At 40.5% G+C, this 24,246-nt stretch overlaps 1 non-coding gene across 1 annotated transcript; it reads right to left on the bottom strand.

Moving 5' to 3' along the window:
• Nucleotides 1-17,019: 17,019 nt before the first annotated feature.
• On the bottom strand, nucleotides 17,020-17,127 carry LOC148553610 (small nucleolar RNA R71). Its single transcript, XR_015892624.1, has one exon. It is a non-coding gene; the product is annotated as a small nucleolar RNA R71 (small nucleolar RNA).
• Between the last annotated feature and the right edge of the window lie 7,119 nt (nucleotides 17,128-24,246).

Raw genomic sequence — 24,246 nt, forward strand, 5'->3', positions numbered from 1 at the left:
TACCATCATACTAGCAAACGCCAATCTCCATCACACACTAATAGATCAAGGAAGCTCCGCCGACATCTTATTCAAAACAACTTTCGACAAACTTGGTTTAGAAGACAAGGAGCTTAAGGCATACCCGAACAGTCTGTTCGGACTGGGAGATACCCCGGTACAACCATCAGGATACATATCACTACATACAACCTTCGGAAAAGGGAACCAATCCAGGACCCTCAAAATAGACTACATTGTAGTCAACGTAAGTTCAGCCTACAATGCTCTAATAGGTCGGACAACACTCAATCAACTCGGCGCTATAGTCTCGACCCCACATCTATGCATGAAATTCCCAACTACAGAAGGGATAGCTACAATAAAAGCATATCAAAAGATGGCGTGCCGCTGTTATAACGAAAGTCTAAACCTCAGAGGCAGAGGAGAAGAGTTTCATACAATTGAGCTTGGCGGAGTGCAGCGACGAGAGGAACTCCATCCGCAGCCAGAAGGCGAGATAGAGAAGGTTCAGATCGGAGATACCTCGGACAAAACAACTAATATCGGGACAATCCTAAGAGGAGACTCAAAAGAATTACTGATACAATTCTTACGCGATAATGTCGATCCATTCGCATGGAAAGCCGCAGACATGCCAGGCATAGACCCCAAGCTAATATGCCACAAGTTAGCGGTCTATCCAGGATCTCGGCCGGTGCAGCAGAGACAAAGAAAACTTGGAACAGAGTGATCCCAAGCTGTGGAAGAGCAGGTACAGGCACTACTAGAGGCAGGATTTCATAAGAGAAGTCAAGTATCCACTATGGTTAGCCAACGTCGTCTTGGTGAAAAAATCAAATGGGAAGTGGCGAATGTGTACTGACTACACCGATCTCAACAAAGCCTGCCCAAAAGATCCTTACCCACTCCCAAGTATTGACGCTCTGGTAGATGCCTCCTCCAGATATAGATACCTCTCGTTTATGGACGCATACTCGGGATACAACCAAATCCCCATGTATCCACCAGATCAAGAAAAGACCTCATTTTTAACGCCAAAAGCAAATTACTGCTACATCGTGATGCCCTTCGGTCTCAAGAATGCGGGTGCTACTCATCAAAGGCTGATGAACAAAGTCTTCTCAGACCACATCGGAAAAATCATGGAAGTCTATGTTAACGACATGTTGATAAAGACACAAAGCGAAGACACATTACTGTCCGACCTGACTCAAGTGTTCGACACTATAAGGAAGCACGACATGCGCTCAATCCTGCAAAATGCACCTTTGCGGTAGAAGCAGGAAAATTCCTAGGTTTCATGCTCACACAAAGAAGAATTGAAGCAAACCCAGATAAATACCAAGCCATACTCAACATGAAGAGCCCCACCTATGTCAAAGAAGTGCAGCAACTCAACGGGAGATTGGCTGCCCTATCCAGATTCTTAGCAGGGGCAGCGATAAGATCTCTCCCCCTCTATACTACTTTAAGGAAGGGAAAGCAGTTCGAATGGACGACAGAATGTGAACACGCCTTCCAAGACTTCAAGGAGTTCTTAGGACGGCTGCCTATCTTATCTCGACCACGAAAAGGAGAACCGCTCATATTATATCTCGCAGTAGAAAGCCGGGCAATAACCTCAACACTAGTCAGAGAAGACGAAAGTGGGCAACAACCCGTCTACTTCATTAGCAAAGCGCTACAGGGATCCGAGCTGAACTACCAGAAGATAGAAAAGTTTGCCTATGCTCTCATTCTAACATCTCGACGACTTCGCCCATACTTCCAGGCTCACACCATTAAGGTTCGAACCAACCAGCCCATAAAAGGAATATTGCAAAAAACAGATTTAGCAGGCAGAATTTTACAATGGGCAGTCGAGTTATCAGAATTCGACCTCCAATATGAAGCTCGGATGGCTATTAAGTCACAGTATCTGGCCGACTTTATCGCAGAATTCACAGATGCCTCGGAAACCCCCACAGAATGAAATCTCTACGTGGACGGTTCTTCAAATAAGACTGGAAGCGGCGCGGGCGTGATAATAGAAAGCAACCAAGGAACCCAAGTTGAGCTCTCCCTCAAGTTCAGGTTCCCGGCCGCAAACAACCAGGCGGAATATGAAGAATTATTAGCCGGTTTGAAGCTGGCTACAGAGGTTGGAGCTCAAAAACTCAACATTTACAGCGATTCACAAGTAGTCACCTCGCAGACAACAGGGAGCTATCAAGCCAAAGATCCCACCATGAGAAAAAATTTGGATAAAACCAAAGAACAGCTCGGACAACTCGGGGAATATAAGATCTGCCACATACCCCGCGAACAAAATGCCTGAGCTGACGCACTCTCAAAACTAGCCAGCACCAAACTAGGGGGCAACAATAAAAGCCTCATCCAGGAAATACTACAGAACCCATCAATTTCGGAAGAGAAAATCCTAGCCATAACAAGTCAGGACCAAGGATGGATGACCCCCATAATTAACTACCTCAAAACAGAGACGCTCCCCACGGAGGAAAAAGAGGTGAAAAGATTAAAAAGGGAGGCACAGTACTACACTATTATAAACAACATCTTGTACAAAAGAGGGATCTCAATACCGCTATTAAAATGTGTGCCGACCAACAACACAAAGAAAGTGCTAGAAAAAGTACACGGCGGCGTGTGCGGCAACCATCTCGGAGCACGAGCTCTCGCCAAAAAAGTACTCCGAGCGGGATTTTATTGGCCAACCCTACAGAAAGAAGCTATAGAATTTGTAAAGCCATGTCCACCATGTCAGAAACATGCCAACTTCCACATCGCCCCGCCAGAAGAGCTCATCAGTGTAACCTCGCCTTGGCCATTTGCAAAATGGGGACTTGATCTTCTCGGACCCTTTTCCCAGGGATCAGGACAAGTAAAATTCCTCATAGTCGGAGTAGACTATTTTACAAAATGGATTGAGGCAGAGCCCCTAGCCAATGCCACTGCTCAAAGAAGCCGGAAATTCCTATACAGGAACATTGTCACGAGGTTCGGGGTTCCATACTCCATCACCACAGACAACGGCACTCAATTCACAGACGCAGGCTTCAGGAGACTAGTAGCCGACTTGAATATAAAGAACCAGTTCACCTCCGTCGAACACCCTCAAGCCAATGGACAGGCCGAAGCTGCCAACAAAGTCATATTGGCTGGGTTAAAATGGAGACTACAAGATGCAAAGGGAGCTTGGGCCGAAGAACTTCCACAAGTCCTATGGGCATATCGAGCAACGCCACACTCCACGACAAATGAATCACCTTTTCGACTAGCATACAGAGTGGAGGCAATGATCCCAGTAAAGATCGAGGAAGGGTCACCCAGAGTAGTCCACTACAATGAAGAGGCCAACTCTCAACTTCAGAAGGAAGAACTCGACTTACTACCTGAAATCCAAGAAAAAGCTCGGATCAGAGAAGAAGCACTAAAATGTCGAATGGCTTCCAGATATAATCAAAAGGTAGTGCCAAGAAGTTTCACGGAGAACGATCTCATCCTAATCCGAAAGGATATTGGAACAACTCGACCAGGAGAAGGAAAGTTGGCAGCAAACTGGAAAGGACCCTACCGAGTTGTAAAAGTACTTGGGAAGGGCTACTACAGACTGTCCAAACTCGATGGACGAGAGCTCCCCAGATCATGGCACGTCTACAACCTAAGAAGGTACTACAGCTAGAAAAGAAAAAGATCTCACTATTGGATGCACTCTTTTTCTTGAAAAGGTTTTTTAATGAGGCACCAAGGTGAGACTCATACACTATTCGACATAAAGGGATGAAAAATTCCCACATGTATATATTTGCACTTTCCTTTAAATAAAATATATATTAAGATATTCTACAAGATTTCAAGACGCATTAATCTGAAGCATTCATCGTCCGATTATAAAGCAACAGATCGGCAGAAAGTGAAAAACAATTTCACTGCACGATCACAATAAAGATAACTGTCCGATAAAGGTGAAAACGCGATTCACCCAAAAGACGATCTAGAGATGACAACCACTTTCTACAAATCGGCAAAGATGAACACAGAATAATGTAAGAAGTTATCGAAAGTGATCTAAAAAAGAACCTGACGAGGTCTTACAGATTGCTAAAATAATAACTTAAAGACTGGCCGACGTTAAGAAGTTGGACCAAGTCAACCCAAGTTATAAGTAAACCCTGGAAAGAGGTCTGGCCAACCCTATTAAAGAGGATTACTTTAACTTAGAAGGGCCCGACATAACAAAGTCAGCCCAAAATGAAAAAGTTATACAAGTAGTCCCTGAAAGAGACCTGACAAAGGTCCAAAAAAGAGGACTACAAAGATAACTTAAAGGAGACCGACATAACGAAGTCGGACTTCTACTACTAAGAAGTTATAAAGTAATCCCTGAAAGAGATCTGACAAAGGTCCAAAAAAGAGGACTACAAAAATAACTTAAAGGAGACCGACATAACGAAGTCGGACTCCTACTACTAAGAAGTTATAAAAGTAATCCCTGAAAGAGATCTGACAAAGATCCAAGAAAGAGGATTACAAAAATAACTTAAAGGAGACCGACATAACGAAGTCGGACTCCTACTACTAAAAAGTTATAAAAGCAATCCCTGAAAGAGATCTGACAAAGATCCAAGAAAGAGGATTACAAAAATAACTTAGAAAAGGACGACGTAAAGAAGTCGCCCTACTACAAAGCAAGGTAACCCCTGAGAAAGACGGGACAAAGGACTACCAAAACAACTTGGAGGACCAACTTGAAGAAATCGGTTATAAATCATCAGAAATAAAAGCAAGAGCGAGAAAACCGAAAAACAAGTCGGACCCACATAGCCATAACCTCAAAAGATCCAAGTTACAAACAATAAAGCAAATCCGAAGAGGATGAGCGGCAGGGTTCCAACATCCTCAGAAAACAAAAAGATACCAAGTTAAATGCAAAAGCATGATATAATCTACAAAGTTATAAAGCTTCAGAGGCCACTAGAATCTACCTCAAAAGGCTGGAAAGATACTTTTGTTTGTCAAAAACAAAAAGTTGCTAGGCAAGCAACGAGAAAGTACCAGCAGTTAACAAAACATAAAGAGTTTAAAAAGCCCACAAGCCGGGCCAACTACGTAAATATCCAGAATAAATGGGCTAAGGGTCAGAAGACTTTCTAGCAGCATCAGTCCGAGGAGACGGAGGGCGAGTCTGGAGAGGAACAGCATCTACAGTACCATCATCCCGGTTTAAGATCTGACAGTCAGGATCAGAAGCGGGAGGGCCGACCTCGGCAGGAACAGCAGGAGTTGAAACCTTGGTAGAGGACACAGGGGGAGGTTCAACATCATCATCATCCTCGTCATCAGGGACAATCCTGCCATCCCTAACAACGTTATCTAGGCTAAAGAGGGTCAGGTCGGCCTCGGGAGCAATAACCCGAACTTGTTCCTTCAGGTTCTCATAGGCAGCAGTTAAACTACCTACAAGATGACCTTGGAGTTCGGAGTAATTAGCTCGGGCACTCTCCAACTCCTCCCTCAGGTGCAACACCTCCCGGTAAGATATCACATAACTATCCTTATGTCTCATAGCCGTGTCCTTGGCCAGCCTCACAAAAGCCGCCAGAGAGATGGAACTCGCCTTCTCATTCTCTAAATCTTTTTCCAACTTGGCCACCTTCACTTCAAGCTCCTCCTTCAAGCCTTTCATCCGATCAAACTCCTGTTTGGCCTCCTCCATAAAAGCTTTAGTGGCATGGAGAGGAAGACTTTGAGCAGTTCGATATAGGGCTGCTCCCATGTGTGCCATCTTGATACTACTCCGAGTTATATAATCAAAATGATGAAGAAGCGACACGTTGTCCATAGGAAGGATACCATAAGGACCGATTTGTTGATCTACAAAGTCGACCGCATCAAAGTTAGGAGCATCAAGGTTGAAAGGCTCAAGTGTTTTTTACTTCTTACTAGGAGGGGCACCAGAAGCTACAGCAGAAGATTGTGGATGATCGACCAGACAAACCCGAGGAATAGGAATTGCTTTCCTCGGTCCGGGAGAACTCGGCACAGGAGGCATCACTGGAACCTGAGAAAATCCCTCTCTGGCCGCCTTGGCCGAGATGTTTAGAGCAGCAGTTGCTTTCTTCGCCTTCTTGTAGGCCTTCATAGAATCATTATTTTTCGACATCTCTGAAAATACAGAATCAACCACAAAAGACAAGTTACAACATAGGAGAAGAAAGGCTCAGAAGAAAGTATAAAAACAAGTCAGATAGTACCCAAAGCAGTTCGAACCAAAGATACATCACTTAAGAATCTCTTCGCATCCAGATGGGGAGGTTTTCCCCACAAATCTTCAAGAATAACTACAAAGACCCGCTCAACCTCATTAAGCATCTCCCATGTATAACGTGGCACTCTCACATTCTTTTGCCACTCTAGAGGAGAAGCGGGCTCACCATTTTCATCAAGAAAAAAGGGACGAACCCCCTCAACAGCACGAACTCGGAAGAAATAGTTCTTAAAATCTTTAAACGACTCATCATACATGGCAAAAACTTTATGCCCCTGGGCCGATCTGAAAGAGACCCAGGAAGCTTTCTTTTTGGAGGAACCTCCGGGCTTGGCCGAGACGAAAAGATAAAGGAAAAGAGTTTCAGAAGGTGTTATGTCTAACTCTTAGCAAAGCAGTTGAAATATTTTGATAAAACCCCAGGAATTCGGGTGAAGCTGGGACGGAGCAATGTTACATGACCACAACAGGTCAGTTTCAAAAGCAGTAAAAGGAAAAGTAACGTTTAATTGGCTGAAGAAGTATTCGTAAGCATAGAAGAAGGGACGCTCCCCCTTGATGGAAGTTGGAAAACAAACTCTCTCATCAGAATCAGGGGCAACAAGCTCATAATCCCCCTCCCGGGCACTGTTACCACAAATCCTATGGCGCTTCCTCAGCTCTGTGCAAAATTTAGCATCCATAACAGAAACACACAACAAGACAAGGGAGTCCAGCCAATCGGACATTCCCTCGGGAACTCTGGAAGACATCTCTACAATGTTATTGCGAGAAGACATGAGGCCAACTAATCCTACAAGTAAGAAAAGAAGATGGGATTACTAAAAACATCTCGGACAAGGGAGAAAACAACTCAATACGATATAGGCAAACACACAGAAAAGGAAAACCCCAAGACTCAAACCAAAATCCTGGGGCATCCTTTGGAGGCAACAATAAAGCAAGGTTTCTAGTAAAAATATGCTTCTCGCACCCCAGCACCTCTCAAAACAAGAAAAGAAGGCTTCAAACAGCAAGCATTTTCCATCAGATTAAAACACAAAAGTCTTCGAAAAATATTGCCTTTCAGTCTAAGCCAGCAAAAACCATCCCCAAACATCAAGCACAAACAGAAACCATTAAAGATACAACCTTTTTCAGAATCAGACAAAAGCAACCGTCAAATAAAGCAAGGAACAGATACGGATAGCGGTACCAGAACAGAAACAACAAGGAACATGCAAAGCCTTAAAAGCATCAAGCAAAAACAAAAAGGATCATGCAGAAGGTGGAGAAACCCCCAGAACGCACATTTCAACAACAATAAGGCACGATGGAAATAGAAAGATCCAAACTTTCTCTAAAGGAAAATCAAAATCAAAACCTCATCACAAAAACAAAAGCACGAAATGGGACTAACCTGGAGACGAAAGAAGCTTCGAGGAAGAAAAATGGAGGCGCAGAAATAAAAGCTGCCCAGAAAATCGCCAAACAAACGCCACAACACAAGAAAGTAGAAAGTGCAAACGAAAAACAGAGAGCGAAGAGAGCGGAGAAAAGAAGTTACGAAAAGGGCGAAGGAGAGAAACCGTTTCTGGGTTTTCAAAATCAAAATAAAGAGCCAAAGGGAAACAGGGCAATTAATGTTAAAATTAAATGAAAACATTAAACCCTCGCACGTTCCCAAAGCGCCGATATAAAAGCGCGCGCATTTAGAGGAAAAACGTTCTACATTCAAAAGCCTCTACAAAGAAAGCGACAAAATGCTTGAGTTCGGCTTCAAAGGACCAAAGTCAAAGACTCGACCTCAACAAAAGACCGAGCTCAAGCAGGGGCACTGTTCATACCCTGGGTCGAGATATCTGGCCTGGGATGATTGGCGACAAAGCGACTGACCTCTTCAGGTCAGGCTACCCGACCTCTTCTCAAAGAGGTCGGCCAAATCGACAGGAAAGCCCAATAAAGGGCCCAAATAGAGGAACACGACCCAAATCCAAAGGCATCCCAAGCCTATAGAGATAAAGGCTGTTCCCTTGAAGATAAGCTGACTTCACTTAAAATAAGATAAGATAAGATAAGATAACTAACTTATCTTATCGGAAAGGTCATCCCACACTACTATAAATACACTGGAGCACCCAGGTATAACTCATACTCTAATTCTACAATAAACCTGCTAATACCCGTGCTAACTTAAGCATCGGAGTCTCTTGCAGGTGCCCCCCACTCTCCGATGGCCAAGGATCAGCAGTGCAGCAAGTCCAACAAGTCAGACACAACAGCTCCGGCCGTCACCAGCCAGCCGGACATGTTATCTACGACCAGTACAGAAGATCTCATCCGAGATCGACCTCCAGTTTCAGGTAACCCTCGGAACACTTAGTAAGAAAGGTTCAATCTTTAAACTCTAGAATCATATCTTTTTAGTTTCTTGTTAGTCAAGTAATCAACTTTGATTTCAAAAATCAATTCTTTTCAAATTTCTTTTTCAAATCTTTTCAAATAAAGTTTCAATCATATCTTTTTCAAAATCAATTTCAAAATCTTTTATAACTTCTTATCTTTTCAAAAAATAAGTTTCAAATCTTTTTCAATCAATCTTATCTTTTTGTTTGATTCTTATCTTTTTCAAAACTACCTAACTAATTCTATCTCTAATTTTCGAAAATTCCTTCCCTCTTTTTCAAAATTCCTTTTTAAATTAATTATTTGTTTTAAATTTAATTTAATTTGATTCAATTTTCCTTTCTTAGTTTTCAAATTTTAATTTTAATTTTAATTTTAAATTAAAAACAAAAATATTTTTTATTTTAATTTATTTAATTTTTGAAATTCTCTCCCTCTCACCTCCTTCTGTTTATTTATTCATCTACTAACACCCTTCTTTTACCCAAGAATTCAAACTTATTCCTCTCCCTTGTGTTTGGATTCTTATCTTTTCCTTCCTCCATTATTCTCTTCTTATACTTACATAAGGAATCTCTATACTGTGACATAGAGGATTCCATATTTTCTGTTCTCTTTTTTTTCATATGAGCAGGAACAAGGATAAGAACATTCTTGTTGAAGCTGACCCTGAACCAGAAAGGACTCTGAAGAGGAAGCTAAGGGAAGCTAAAGCACAACTCTCTGGAGAAAATCTGACAGAAATTTTCGAAAAAGAAGGAGACATGGCCGAAGATAATAACAATGCAAGGAAGATGCTTGGTGACTTTACTGCACCTAATTCCAATTTACATGGAAGAAGCATCTCAATCCCTGCCATTGGAGCAAACAATTTTGAGCTGAAACCTCAATTAGTTTCTCTGATGCAACAGAATTGCAAGTTTTATGGACTTCCATCTGAAGATCCCTTCCAGTTTTTAACTGAATTCTTGCATATCTGTGATACTGTTAAGACCAATGGGGTTGATCCCGAGGTCTACAAGCTTATGCTTTTCCCATTTGCTGTAAGAGACAGAGCTAGAATATGGTTAACGCTCAACCTAAAGATAGCCTGAACTCTTGGGATAAGTTGGTCATGACTTTCTTAGCCAAGTTCTTTCCTCCTCAAAAGCTTAGAAAGCTTAGAGTGGATGTTCAAACCTTCAAACAGAAAGAAGGTGAGTCCCTCTATGAAGCTTGGGAGAGATACAAGAAACTGACCAAAAAGTATTCTTCTGACATGCTTTCAGAATGGACCATCCTGGATATATTCTATGATGGTCTGTCTGAACTATCAAAGATGTCACTGGACCATTCTGCAGGTGGATCCATTCACTTAAAGAAAATGCCTGTAGAAGCTCAAGAACTCATTGACATGGTTGCTAATAACCAGTTCATGTACACTTCTGAGAGGAATCCTGTAAGTAATGGGACGCCTCAGAAGAAGGGAGTTCTTGAAATTGATGCTCTGAATGCCATATTGGCTTAGAACAAAATATTGACTCAGCAAGTCAATATGATTTCTCAGAGTCTGAATGGATTGAAGGAATCATCCAACAGTACTATAGAGGCATCTTCTGAAGAAGAAGCTTATGATCCTGAGAACCCTACAATAGCATAGGTGAATTACATAGGTGAACCCTATGGAAACACCTATAATCCCTCATGGAGAAATCATCCAAATTTCTCATGGAAGGATCAACAAAAGCCTCAACAAGGCTTTAATAATGGTGGAAGAAACAGGTTTAGCAATAGCAAGCCTTTTTCATCATCCACTCAGCAACAGACAGAGAATTCTGAGCAGAACCCATCTAGCTTAGCAAATATAGTCTCTGATCTATCTAAGGCTACTGTGAGTTTCATGAATGAAACAATGTCCTCCATTAGAAATTTGGAGGCACAAGTGGGCCAGCTGAGTAAAAGAGTCACTGAAATCCCTCCTAGTACTCTCCCAAGCAATATAGAAGAAAATCCAAAGAGAGAGTACAAGGCCATTGATTTGACCATCATGGCCGAACCTACAAGGGAAGAGGAGGACGTGAATCCTAGTGAGGAAGACCTCATGGGACGTTCAGTGACCAATAAGGAGTATCCCTTTGAGGAACCAAAGGAATCTGAGGCTCATCTAGAGACCATAGAGATTCTATTGAACCTCCTTTTGCCCTTCATGAGCTCTGATGAGTATTCTTCCTCTGAAGAGGATGAAAACATTACTGAAGAGCAAGCTGCTAAATACCTTGGTGCAATCATGAAGCTAAATGCCAAGCTATTTGGTAATGAGACTTGGGAAGATGAACCTCCCTTGCTCACCAATGAACTAAATGCATTAGATAGGCAGAAATTGCCTCAAAAGAAATAGGATCCTGGCAAATTCTTAATACCCTGTACCATAGACACCATGACCTTTGAGAAGGCTCTGTGTGACCTGGAGTCAGGAATAAACTTAATGCCACTCTCTGTAATGGAGAAACTTGGGATCTTTGAGGTGCAAGCTGCCTGAATATCATTAGAGATGGCAGACAACTCAAGAAAACAGGCTTATGGACAAGTAGAGGACGTGTTAGTAAAGGTTGAAGGGCTTTACATCCCTGCTGATTTCATAATCCTAGACACTGGGAAGGATGAGGATGAATCCATCATCCTTGGAAGACCCTTCCTAGCCACAGCAAGAGCTGTGATTGATGTGGACAGAGGAGACTTTGTCCTCCAACTGAATGAGGACAACCTTGTGTTTGAAACTCAAGGATCTCCTTCTGTAACCATCGAGAGGAAGCATGAAAAGGTTCTCTCTCTGCAGAGTCAACCAAAGCCCCCACAGTCAAACTCTAAGTTTGGTGTTGGGAGGCCAAAACCAAACTCTAAGTTTGGTGTTGGGAGGCCACAACCAAACTCTAAGTTTGGTGTTGAACCCCCACATTCAAACTCTAAGTTTGGTGTTGGGAGGTTCCAACCTTGCTCTGATCATCTGTGAGGCTCCATGAGAGCTCACTGTCAAGCTATTGACATTAAAGTAGCGCTTGTTGGGAGGCAACCCAATGTTATTTAATCATATCTATTTTATTTTCTTTTTATTTCATGTTTTATTAGGTTGATGATCATGTGAAGTCACAAAAAAACTACTGAAAAATTAAAAATAGAATGAAAAACAGCATTGAAAACAGCACACCCTGGAGAAGAGTAGTCTGGTGTTTAACGGTAGAAACAGGCACCAAGCTGGCGTTTAACGCCAGAAACAAGCATCAATCTGGCGTTAAATGCCAGAAACAAGCTACATTTGGGCGTTTAACGCCAGAAACAGGCAGCAGTCTGGCGTTAAATGCCAGGATTGCACAGCAAGGGCGTTTTACACGCCTAATTGGAGCAGGGATGTTAAGTCCTTGGCCCCACTGGATCTGTGGACCCACAGGATCCTCTCAGGATCTGTGGACCCCACAGGATCCCTACCACTTCTTCTCTCCTCTTCACACCTTTTCATAACTCTCTTCCCCAAATACCCTTCACCAATCACCTCACTCACTCTTCCCCATCATCTCTTCACCACTCACATCCATCCCCTCTTCCCCATAAACCCCACCTACCTCCAAAATTCAAACCCTTTCTTCTCCCCCTTGGCCGAATACACCTTCTCCCTCCATCTCCTCCATTTTCTTCTTCTTCTCCTTCTTTCTTTCTTCTTTTGCTCGGGGACGAGCAAACATTTTAATTTTGGTGTGGTAAAAGCATTGCTTTTTATTTTTCCATAACCATTAATGGCACCTAAGGCCAGAGAAACCTCAAGAAAGAGAAAAGGGAAGGCAATTGCTTCCACCTCTGAGCCATAGGAGATGGAGAGATTCATCTCAAAGGTCCATCAAGACCACTTCTATGAAGTTGTGGCCAAGAAGAAAGTGATCCCTGAGGTTCCTTTCAAGCTCAAAAAGAATGAGTATCCGGAGATCCGACTTGAGATCCAAAGAAGAGGTTGGGAAGTTCTCACCAACCCCATTCAACAAGTTGGGATCTTAATGGTCCAAGAGTTCTATGCAAATGCATGGATCACTAGGAACCAGGATCAGAGAGTGAACCCGAATCCAAAGCATTGGCTCACCATAGTTCGCGGGAAATACTTAGATTTCAGTACGGAAAATGTAAGGCTGGCGTCCAACTTGCCAATGATGGAAGAGAACGCACGCCCCTACACAAGAAGGGCCAACTTTGATCAAAGGTTGACCAAGTCCTCATAGACATATGTGAGGAAGGAGCTTGATGAGCGGATAATTTATACGCTTTTTGGCATTGTTTTTAGTATGTTTTTGGTAGGATCTAGTTACTTTAAGGGATGTTTTTATTAGTTTTTATGTTAAATTCACATTTCTGGACTTTACTATGATTTTGTGTATTTTTCTGTGATTTCAGGTATTTTCTGGCTGAAATTGAGGGACTTGAGCAAAAATCAGATTCAGAGGTTGAAGAAGGACTGCTGATGCTGTTGGATTCTGACCTCCCTGCACTCAAAGTGGATTTTCTGGAGCTACAGAACTCAAAATGGCGCGCTTCCAATTGCGTTGGAAATTAGACATCCAGGGCTTTCTAGCAATATATAATAGTCCATACTTTGGCCGAGTTTAAACGACGCAAAAGGGCGTTGAACGCCAGTTCTACGCTGCAGTCTAGAGTTAAACGCCAGAAACACGTCACGGACCAGAGTTGAACGCCAGAAATACGTTACAAACTGGAGTTCAACTCCAAGAATGACCTCTCCACGTGTAAAATTCAAGCTCAGTCCAACCACACACCAAGTGGGTCCCAGAAGTGGATTTATACATCAATTACTTCTGTAAACCTTAGTAACTAGTTTAGTATAAATAGGACTTTTTACTATTGTATTAGACATCTTATGATCTTTGGATTATTTTTTGATCTATTGATCACGTTTGGGGGCTGGCCATTCGGCCATGCCTGAACCTTTCACTTATGTATTTTTCAACGGTAGAGTTTCTGCACTCCATAGATTAAGGTGTGGAGCTCTGCTGTTCCTCATGATTTAATGCAAAGTACTACTGTTTTCTATTCAATTCAACTTATTCCGCTTCTAAGATATCCATTCGCACCCAAGAACATGATGAATGTGATGATTATGTGACGCTCATCATCATTCTCACTTATGAATACGTGCTTGACAAACACTTCCGTTCTACATGCAAACAAGCTAGAATGAGTATCTCTTGGATATCTAATACAGGGGACCGAGTCCGAGATATTAGAATCTTCGTGGTATAAGTTAGAACCTATGGATGGCCATTCCTGAGATCCGGAAAGTCTAAACCTTATCTGTGGTATTCCGAGTAGGATCTGGGAAGGGATGGCTGTGACGAACTTCTAACTCGCGAGTGCTGGGCGTAGTGACAGACGCAAAAGGAGGGTGAACCCTATTCCAGTATGATCGAGAATCTCCAGATGATTAGCCGTGCCGTGACAGAGCATTTGGACCTTTTTCACAGAGAGGATGGGATATAGCCATTGACAACGGTGATGCCCTATATAAAGCTTGCCATGGAAAGGAGTAGGAATGATTGGATGAAGATAGCAGGAAAGCAGAGGTTCAGAGGAACGAAAGCATCTCTATACGCTTATCTGAAATTCTCACCAATGATTTACATAAGTATTTCTATCTTTATTTTCTGTTTATTTATTATTATTATTCAAAAACTCCATAACCATTTGATATCCGCCTGACTGAGATTTACAAGATGACCATAGCTTGCTTCATACCGACAATCTCCGTGGGATCGACCCTTACTCACGTAAGGTTTTATTACTTGGACGACCCAGTGCACTTTCTGGTCAGTTGTATCGAAGTTGTGACAAATTATGAATTAAGATTAGAGCACCAAGTTTTTGGAGCCATTACCAGGGATCACAATTTCGTGCACCAAGTTTTTGGCGCTGTTGCCGGGGATTGTTCGAGTTTGGACAACTGACGGTTCATCTTGTTGCTCAGATTAGGTAATTTTCCTTTTCGTTTTATTTTTAAAAAAATAAAAAAAAAATATTTTGTTTTCAAAAATCTTTCAAAAATTTCCCTTTTGTTTTCGTAAATTATTCAAAATTTTTAAGAATGAATTCTAGAGTTTCATGGTAACATGTTGAAGCCTGGCTGGCTGTAAAGCCATATCCAAATTCTTTTGGAATGGGGCTTCCACTTATCAGTATATGAAGTTGGATGAAGTATCAGCTGTTATATGCCTGATTTGTATCTTCTAAAGCTTGGCTGGCTAGTGAGCCATGTCTAACCCTTGGATTGGAGCTTTAGGCTAACATTGAAAGATTCCTGGAATTCTTATTAAAAATTTGTTTTGAATTTCTTATTTTCCTTTTCCTATATGTTTTTCGAAAAAAAAAATTTAAAAGAAAATAAAAATTTTTTATAAAATCATAAAAATAAAAAATATTTTGTGTTTCTTGTTTGAGTCTTGAGTCAATTTTTAAGTTTGGTGTCAATTGCATTTTTTTTAAAAATCTATGCATTTTTCGAAAGTTCATGCATTCATAGTGTTCTTCATGATCTTCAAGTTGTTCTTGGCCAGTCTTCTTGTTTGATCTTCATATTTTCTTGTTTTGTGTCTTTTCTTGTTTTTCATATGCATTCTTGCATTCATAGTGTCTTTACATGAAAAATTTCTAAGTTTGGTGTCTTGCATGTTTTCTTTGCATTAAAATTTTTCAAAAATAAGTCTTGATGTTTATCTTGATCTTCAAAGTGTTCTTGGTGTTCATCTTGACATTCATAGTGTTCTTGCATGCATCACATGTTTTGATCCAAAATTTTCATGCATTGAGTCTTTTTCATGTTTTTCTCTTTCTTCATTAAAATTCAAAAATCAAAAAAATATCTTTCCCTTTTTCACTCATAAATTTTCGAAAATTTGAGTTGACTTTTTCAAAACTTTTTAAAATTTAGTTGTCTCTTATGAGTCAAATCAAATTTTCAATTTAAAAATCCTATCTTTTTCAAAATCTTTTTCAAAAATCAAATCTTTTTCATTTTTTTCTTGTTTATTTTCGAAAATTCTAAAAATATTTTTCAAAAATCTTTTTCTTAATTTTATATCATATTTTCGAAAATATCATAAACAATTAATGTTTTGATTCAAAAATTTCAAGTTTGTTACTTGCTTGTTAAGAAAGATTCAAACTTTAAGTTCAAGAATCATATCTTGTGATTTCTTGTGAATCAAGTCATTAATTGTGATTTTAAAAATCAAATCTTTTTCAAAACTAATTTCAATCATATCTTTTCAAAAATATCTTTTTATCTTATCTTTTTCAAAATCATATCTTTTTAATCGTAGCTTTTCATATCATATCTTTTTCAAATATCTTTTCTAACTTCTTATCTTCTTATCTTTTAAAATTTGATTTTCAAAATTTGTTTCAACTAACTAATTAACTTTTTGTTTGTTTCTTATCTCTTTTAAAACTACCTAACTAACTATCCCTCTCTAATTTTCGAAAATACCTCCCTCTTTTTCAAAAATTCTTTTTAATTAATTAACTGTTTCAATTTTTAATTTTAATTTTAATTTTATCTTAATTTTCGAAAATCATTAACTCTTTTTCAAAATTTATTTTTCAAATTCCCTCTCTCCCATCTCCTTCTATTTATTTATTACTTACTAACACTTCTCTTCATCTCATATCTCTGTTATCCTCACCCTTGTGTTTGGATTATCCATTCTTCTTCACTCTTATTCCCTTTCTTCTTCTACTAACAACAAGAGAACCTCTATACTGTGGTAAAAAGGATCCCTATTATTATTTTTCTGTTTCCTTCTTTTTCATATGAGCAGGAGCAAGGACAAGAACATTCTTGTTGAAGCAGACCCTGAACCTGAAAGGACTCTGAAGAGGAAACTAAGAGAAGTTAAAATAAAACAATCCAGAGACAACCTTACAGGAATTTTCGAACAAGAAGATGAGATGGCAGCCAAAAATAATAATAATGCAAGGAGGATGCTTGGTGACTTTACTGCACCTAATTCCAATTTACATGGAAGAAGCATCTCCATTCCTACCATTGGAGCAAACAATTTTGAGCTTAAACCTCAATTAGTTTCTCTGATGCAACAAAACTGCAAGTTTCATGGACTTCCATCTGAAGATCCCTTTCAGTTCTTAACTGAATTCTTGCAGATATGTGATACTGTTAAGACTAATAGAGTAGATCCTGAAGTCTACAGGCTCATGCTTTTCCCATTTGCTGTGAGAGAAAGAGCTAGAATATGGTTGGATTCTCAACCTAAAGATAGCCTGAACTCTTGGGATAAGCTGGTCAAGGATAGTTCTTCCCTCCTCAAAAGCTGAGTAAGCTTAGAGTGGATGTTCAAACCTTCAGACAGAAAGAAGGTGAATCCCTCTATGAAGCTTGGGAGAGATACAAGGAACTGACCAAAAAGTGTCCTTCTGACATGCTTTCAGAATGGACCATCCTGGATATATTCTATGATGGTCTGTCTGAACTAGCTAAAATGTCATTGGATACTTCTACAGGTGGATCCATTCACCTAAAGAAAACGCCTGCAGAAGCTCAAGAACTTATTGACATGGTTGCTAATAACCAGTTTATGTACACTTCTGAGAGGAATCCTGTGAGTAATGGGACGCCTCAGAAGAAGGGAGTTCTTGAAATTGATACTCTGAATGCCATATTGGCTCAGAATAAAATATTGACTCAGAAAGTCAATATGATTTCTCAGAGTCTGAATAGAATGCAAGCTGCATCTAATAGTACTCAAGAGGCATCTTCTGAAGAAGAAGCTTATGATCCTGAAAACCCTGCAATAGCAGAGGTGAATTACATGGGTGAACCATATGGAAACACCTATAACCCCTCATGGAGAAATCATCCAAATCTCTCATGGAAGGATCAACAAAAACCTCAACAAGGCTTTAATAATGGTGGAAGAAATAGGTTTAGCAATAGCAAGCCTTTTCCATCATCCACTCAGCAACAGACAGAGAACTCTGAACAAAGTACCTCTAATTTAGCAAACTTAGTCTCTGATCTATCTAAGGCCACTCTGAGTTTCATGAATGAAACAAGGTCCTCCATTAGAAATTTAGAGGCACAAGTGGGCCAGCTGAGTAAGAAGATCACTGAAACCCCTCCTAGTGCTCTCCCAAGCAATACAGAAGAAAATCCAAAAGGAGAGTGCAAGGCCATTGATATAACCATCATGGCCGAATCCAAGGAGGAAGGGGAGGACGTGAATCCCAAGGAGGAAGACCTTCTGGGACGTCCAGTGATCAACAAAGAGTTTCCCTTTGAGGAACCAAAGGACTCTGAGGCCACAACCAAACTTTAAGTTTGGTGTTGAACTCCCATATCCAAACTCTAAGTTTGGTGTTGGGAAGTTTCAACAATGCTCTGAACATCTGTGAGGCTCCATGAGAGCCCACTGTCAAGCTATTGACATTAAAGAAGCACTTGTTGGGAGGCAACCCAATTTTTATTTATCTAATTTTATTTTTATTTCATGTTTTATTAGGTTCATGATCATGTGGAGTCACAAAATAAATAGAAAAACCAAAAACAGAATCAAAAACAGCAGAAGAAAAATCACACCTTGGAGGAAGGACTTACTGGCGTTTAAACGCCAGTAAGGAGCATCTGGCTGGCGTTCAACGCCAGAACAGAGCATGGATCTGGTGTTGAACGCCCAAAACAAGCAACATCCTGGCGTTCAGATGCCAGGAATGCACACTGAGGAAAGATGGCGCTAAACGCCAGAAACAAGCATAGAACTGGCGTTCAACGCCAGAAACATGCTGCATCTGGGCGCTGAACGCCCAGAACAAGCATCAATTCGGCGTTTAAACGCCAGAATTGCATGCAAAGGCATTTTACATGCCTAATTGGTGCAGGGATGTAAATCCTTGACACCTCAGGATTTGTGGACCCCACAGAATCATCTCAGCATCTGTGGACCCCACAGGATTCCCACCTACCTCCACTCATACTCTTTCCTCTTCTCAATGTTCATCTTCTCCTCCCAATAAACACCTTTTCCCCAAAACCCTTCACCAATCACATCAAGCTCTCTTCCCTACTACCCCTTCACCACTCACATCCATCCACTCTTCCCCATAAACCTACCTCATAAACCCCACCTACCTTCAAAATTCAAAATCACTTTCCCACCCAAACCCACCCTAAATGGCCGAACCTAACCCCTCTCCCTCCACTATATAAACCACTCCATTCTTCTTCATTTTTCACACAACAAAACCCTCTCATCCCCTTCTTGGCCGAGACACAACCCTCTCTCCCTCTCTTCCATTTCTTCTTCTTCTTCTTCTTTTCTTTCTTCTCTTGCTCGATGGTGAGCAATATTCTAAGTTTGGTGTGATAAAAGCATAAAGCTTTTTGTTTTTCCATTACCATTGATGGCACCTAAGACCGGAGAATCCTCTTGAAAAGGGAAAGGGAAGACAAAAGCTTCCACTTCCGAGTCATGGGAGATGGAAAGATTCATCTCCAAAGCCCATCAAGACCACTTCTATGATGTTGTGGCCAAGAAGAAGGTGATCCCCGAGGTCCCTTTCAAACTCAAGAGAAATGAGTATCCGGAAATCCGACATGAAATCCAAAGAAGAGGTTGGGAAGTTCTAACAAAACCTATCCAACAAGTCGGAATTCTAATGGTTCAAGAGTTCTATGCTAATGCATGGATCACCAGGAACCATGATCAAAGTAAGAACCCAAACCCAAAGAATTATCTTACCATGGTCCGGGGGAACTACTTAGATTTCAGTCCGGAAAATGTGAGGTTAGCGTTCAACTTGCCAATGATGGAAGAGAACGCACGCCCCTACACAAGAAGAGTCAACTTTGATCAAAGGTTGGACCAAGTCCTCATGGACATATGTGTGGAAGGAGCTCAATGGAAGATTGACTCAAAAGGCAAACCGGTTTAGCTGAGAAGATTGGACCTTAAGCATGTAGCTAGAGGATGATTGGAGTTCATTCAACGCTCAATCATTTCCACTAGCAACCGGTCTGAAGTCACTATAGACCGGGCCATCATGATCCATAGTATCATGATTGGGGAGGAAGTGGAGGTTCATGAGATTATACCTCATGAACTCTACAAGGTGGTTGACAAGTCATCCACTATGGCAAGGTTAGCTTTTCCTCACCTCATTTGCCATCTATGCAATTCGGCTGGGATTGACATAGAGGGAGATATCCTCATTGATGAGGACAAGCCCATCACTAAGAAAAGGATGGTGCAAACAAGAGAGCCTATTCATGGATCTCAAGAGACACATGAAGAAGCTCATCAGCAAGAAACCCCTGAGATACCTCAAGGGATGCACTTTCCTCCACAGAGCTTTTGGGAGCAAATCAACACCTCCCTAGGAGAACTGAGTTCCAACATGGGACAACTAAGGGTGGAACATCAAGAGCACTCAATCATCCTCCATGAAATTAGAGAAGATCTAAGAGCTATGAGGGAGGAGCAACAAAGACAAGGAAGAGACATAGAAGAGCTCAAGGACATCATTGGCACCTGATAAACCACTATTTCATGGTTTATCTTGTGCTCAATTGAGTGGATTTTATCAACTCTTTACCCACTTATTCATAATATTTGCATGGTTTTATATTGCCTTCCTAATTATGTGCTTTGATTGAAAATATGCTTCTTTGATCTTATATTTGCTTATTATTAATCCTCTCTTATTACCATTAGATGCCTTGATATGTGTGTTAAGTGTTTTCAGATATTATAAGGCAGGAATGGCTTGGAGGATGGAAAGAAAGCATGCAAAAGTGGAAGGAATGCAAGAAGTTGGAGAAATTGCTAAGCTGTCCAGCCTGACCTCTCTGCACTCAAACGGCTATAACTTTAGCTACAGAGGTCCAAACGACGCGGTTCTAGTTGCGTTGGAAAGCTAACGTCCAGGGCTTCGATTTGATATATAATATGCTATAGTTCCCCTTATGCTAGGTGACGCGACCGCGTGATCCATGTGGCCGCGTCGCAGTGACGGAAATCCAGCGTGGCAAAATTCGAAACCAGCGAATTCTGGACTTTTTCTGACCCAGTTTGCGGCCCAGAAAACACAGATTAGAGGCTATAAAGTGGGGGACTGCATCCATGCATAAGGAGGCTCTCATATTCACAATTTTAGGAGTAGATGTAGTTTTTAGAGAGAGAGGTTCTCTCCTCTCTCTTAGGATTAGGATTTAGGACTTCTCTTAGTTTTAGGAGTGACTTTCAATCCCAGGTTCTTTATTTTATTTATTTTTCCATGCATGTCTATGTCAGATTTAAGTTCTTTTGTTAATGCAATTTGAGGTATTTCAGTTTAATATTGCTTTCTTTTATTTACATGATTACTGCTTCCCACCTGAAGACATTTTTATTCCAGTAGATTTACTTTTTCCCTTTTGGTTTTGGTTAAGAAATCAGTAACTCAAGAGTTATCCAACTTAATAGCATAATTGTTAATTGTTATCTTTGCTAATTGAACTGAGCTTCAATAATTCCAATCTTTTCTTAGGAATTAACTAGGATTTGAAGATCAAATTAATTAGTCACTTGACCTTCCTCTGCTTTAAGTAAGAGTTAACTAAGTGAAATTAAGATTCAATTTTCATTATCATTGATAAGGATAACTTGGTCTGGACTTCCAAATTCTTATACTTTGCCAAGAGTTTATTTTATAATTATTTATTTATCTTATTCTTCTTATGCAACATACTGCTTCCTTACTTTCCAAAACCCCCAATTTACAATCTTCATAACCAATAATAAGAACATACCTCCCTACAATTCCTTGAGAAGACGACCCGAGGTTAAATACTCGGTTATCAATTTTAAAAGGGGTTTGTTACTTGTAACAACCAAAACGTTTGTACGAAGGGATTTCTGTTGGTTTAGAGACTATATCTACAACTCGACTATTTTTATGACATTCTTTACTGGCAAAAATCCCGACGTCAAAATGGCGCCTTTGCCGGAGAATTGCAAACGTGTGCCTTATTATTGGTTATTGTAAATATTTTTTTATTTTATTTTTTCTTGTTTATTTATTTTTATTTTTATTTTTATTTTTATTTTTGCTTTTTCATAAATTAAAAGGTTATTGGTTTTTATTTAGTTATTACAAAATTTTTCAAAAATTTGTTCTTAGTGTTCATCTTGATCTTCGAGTTGTTCTTCGCGTTCATCTTGACCTTCAAGCTGTTCTTAGTTGTTTTCTTCGTTTTGATCTAAAAATTTGAAATTTGGTGTCACTTTATTGTTTTTCTCTTTCCCCATTAAATTCAAAAATATTTTTAATTAATTTTTTTTTCAGAAAAAAAAAATTTCAGATTTTTATTTTTTAAATTTTTATCTTATCTTATCTTATTTCAAAAATCAAATTTCAAAATCCAAATTTAAAAATTTTCAAAATTTAAATTTCAAAAATTTTCAAAATTTCAAAATTTAATTTTCAATTTCAAAATTTAAATAACCTTTTAAGTTAAATTTATTTTTATTTTCATTTTTTATTTCTATTTACTACTATGAACTCTCACCCCTTTGGCTTTGAGTCTGATTACAATTATGTTGCAAGAAGAAGAAATTACAATGAGAACAGGCATCAAGGTTGGAACAATCAAAGATGGGAGGAGCCACAAGGATTTGATCAACCCTCATGGCAACAACCACCTCCAATGGACTATCAACAACCACCACCATATGCCTATGAACTCTTTCCTCAACATAACTTTGGACCACCAAACTCACAAGCCCCTTTCCGCCATTCACCTCCATATGACCCTAACCCACATCCACCATACCAACCACCTTATGAACCAAATGAACCATACATAGATCCACCCCAAACATCCATGGAGAAAGCACTTGCCAATCTAAACTCTACTATACAAGCTCTCGTCGCCCAAATCAGACCACCAAATACCTTCAACAATCAACCCTCAAGCTCTAGTGCACTTCCTTTTCAACCACAGAATGATCTCTCCATCCCATCACCACCATCCATGAAAGAGCACCCACATCCATCAATCCAAGAGCAACATGATCCCAATGATGCTATTGACATGGAACAAGAGAGAAGGGATCATCTTCGCGAATCCATACTTCATAAGGAGCTAGAGGAGGCCCTAAAGGTGAAGGTAGTAAATACCCTTGAAGATGAAAGAACAATTGAAAGGAGTTGTCATGGAAAGCAAATCATCAAGGATGAGTACGATTTTATATTAAAACTACTGGACAAAGCAGTAATTATTAAAGAGGAAAAAGTGGTTGAAGACTTGGGAGATGCTGAACCTCCATGGGAAAGTCAAGACATAGAGCCTCCTTCCAAGACGGTTGCATTTGATGTTGAGGAGGGTGTACAACCTCCAAGGCATACCCTGGTTGAAGACTTGGAAGAGGTTGAAATTGAAGAAGCTTACAAGGAGGTGGAAGTTGTCAAAGAAGAGCACAGGGGAGTGGAGCTTGCAATTTCATTAAAAATACCTCCCCCTAAGTTACCATCATCCTTCACAACATTCAAGTGGGTAAAATTCATATCCCATAGCTTTCTAATCCCACTTGAATATGGGCTACTGGAGACGGATGGTCAACTTAGAGCTCTTTGTGGCATTAAGAGTAAGAAGAAGATGGCCAGTGGTAAGAATTGTCCTGCAAGGTTCATTATGGAAGCTTTAAGTTTAAATGCAAAGGTTGGTATAAAGCTCAACTGAATGGGTCTAGGAAGTTGTTTGGACACTTTAGTGAGAATTCAGATTGCTTGCCACCCAGATGGAATCATAATGATCAACACAAAGACGGGTGTAAAAGCAAGATTTGGGATCCTGGAATCTGCTATGACATTTGTCACTCCGGGAGCCTAAGAATCTGTTTGAAGCTTCTTAAGGGCTCTACATGCTTAGTTTGGGATCCCGGAGGTTACTGGAGATACAAACATTGGTGGAGATTCCTGGATGAATACAAGCATAAGCCACCATAACAGGAAGCTCATCAAATGTCCAACTTAAGGACTCTAACTAAAAGTTCTAGGTGGGAGACAACCCACCATGGTATAATCTTTCCTTTTTTCAATTATAATTTTATTTAGTTTTGTTTAATTTTGAATTTTATTTTATTTCATTGAACCTGGAGTTTTGCATCACATTAACACTGCATTTTGCATTTGTTTTCAGATAAAAAACAAAAAGCAAGCACGCGACGCGATCGCATCAGCGACGCGTCCGCGTCGCAAGGAGATGGGAGAAAATATTAATATGAACAGAGAGTTACGCAGGAGCAGCGCTGGAGGCGTGCCAATGGCACAAATTGCCCCACATGACCGCGTCGCTGACGCGACCGCGTCATATGGGAATAATGGCCTCCCACGCGACCGCGCGGCCGCGTGACTTGAAATCGGCGTAAAAAGGGTGTATGGCCGAAAGTTGAGCTGGAGTTGGGCTGGACTCATGCTGGTAGCCCAAGCCTCACCACGCGAACACGTGCCCCACGCGTCCGCGTCATATTCCCATGATGGCCACTCGCGCGATCGCATGCCCCACGCGA

Source organism: Arachis ipaensis, chromosome B7, assembly GCF_059453495.1.
Source record: "Arachis ipaensis isolate K30076 ecotype BB chromosome B7, ASM5945349v1, whole genome shotgun sequence".
Classification (NCBI taxonomy): domain Eukaryota; kingdom Viridiplantae; phylum Streptophyta; class Magnoliopsida; order Fabales; family Fabaceae; genus Arachis; species Arachis ipaensis.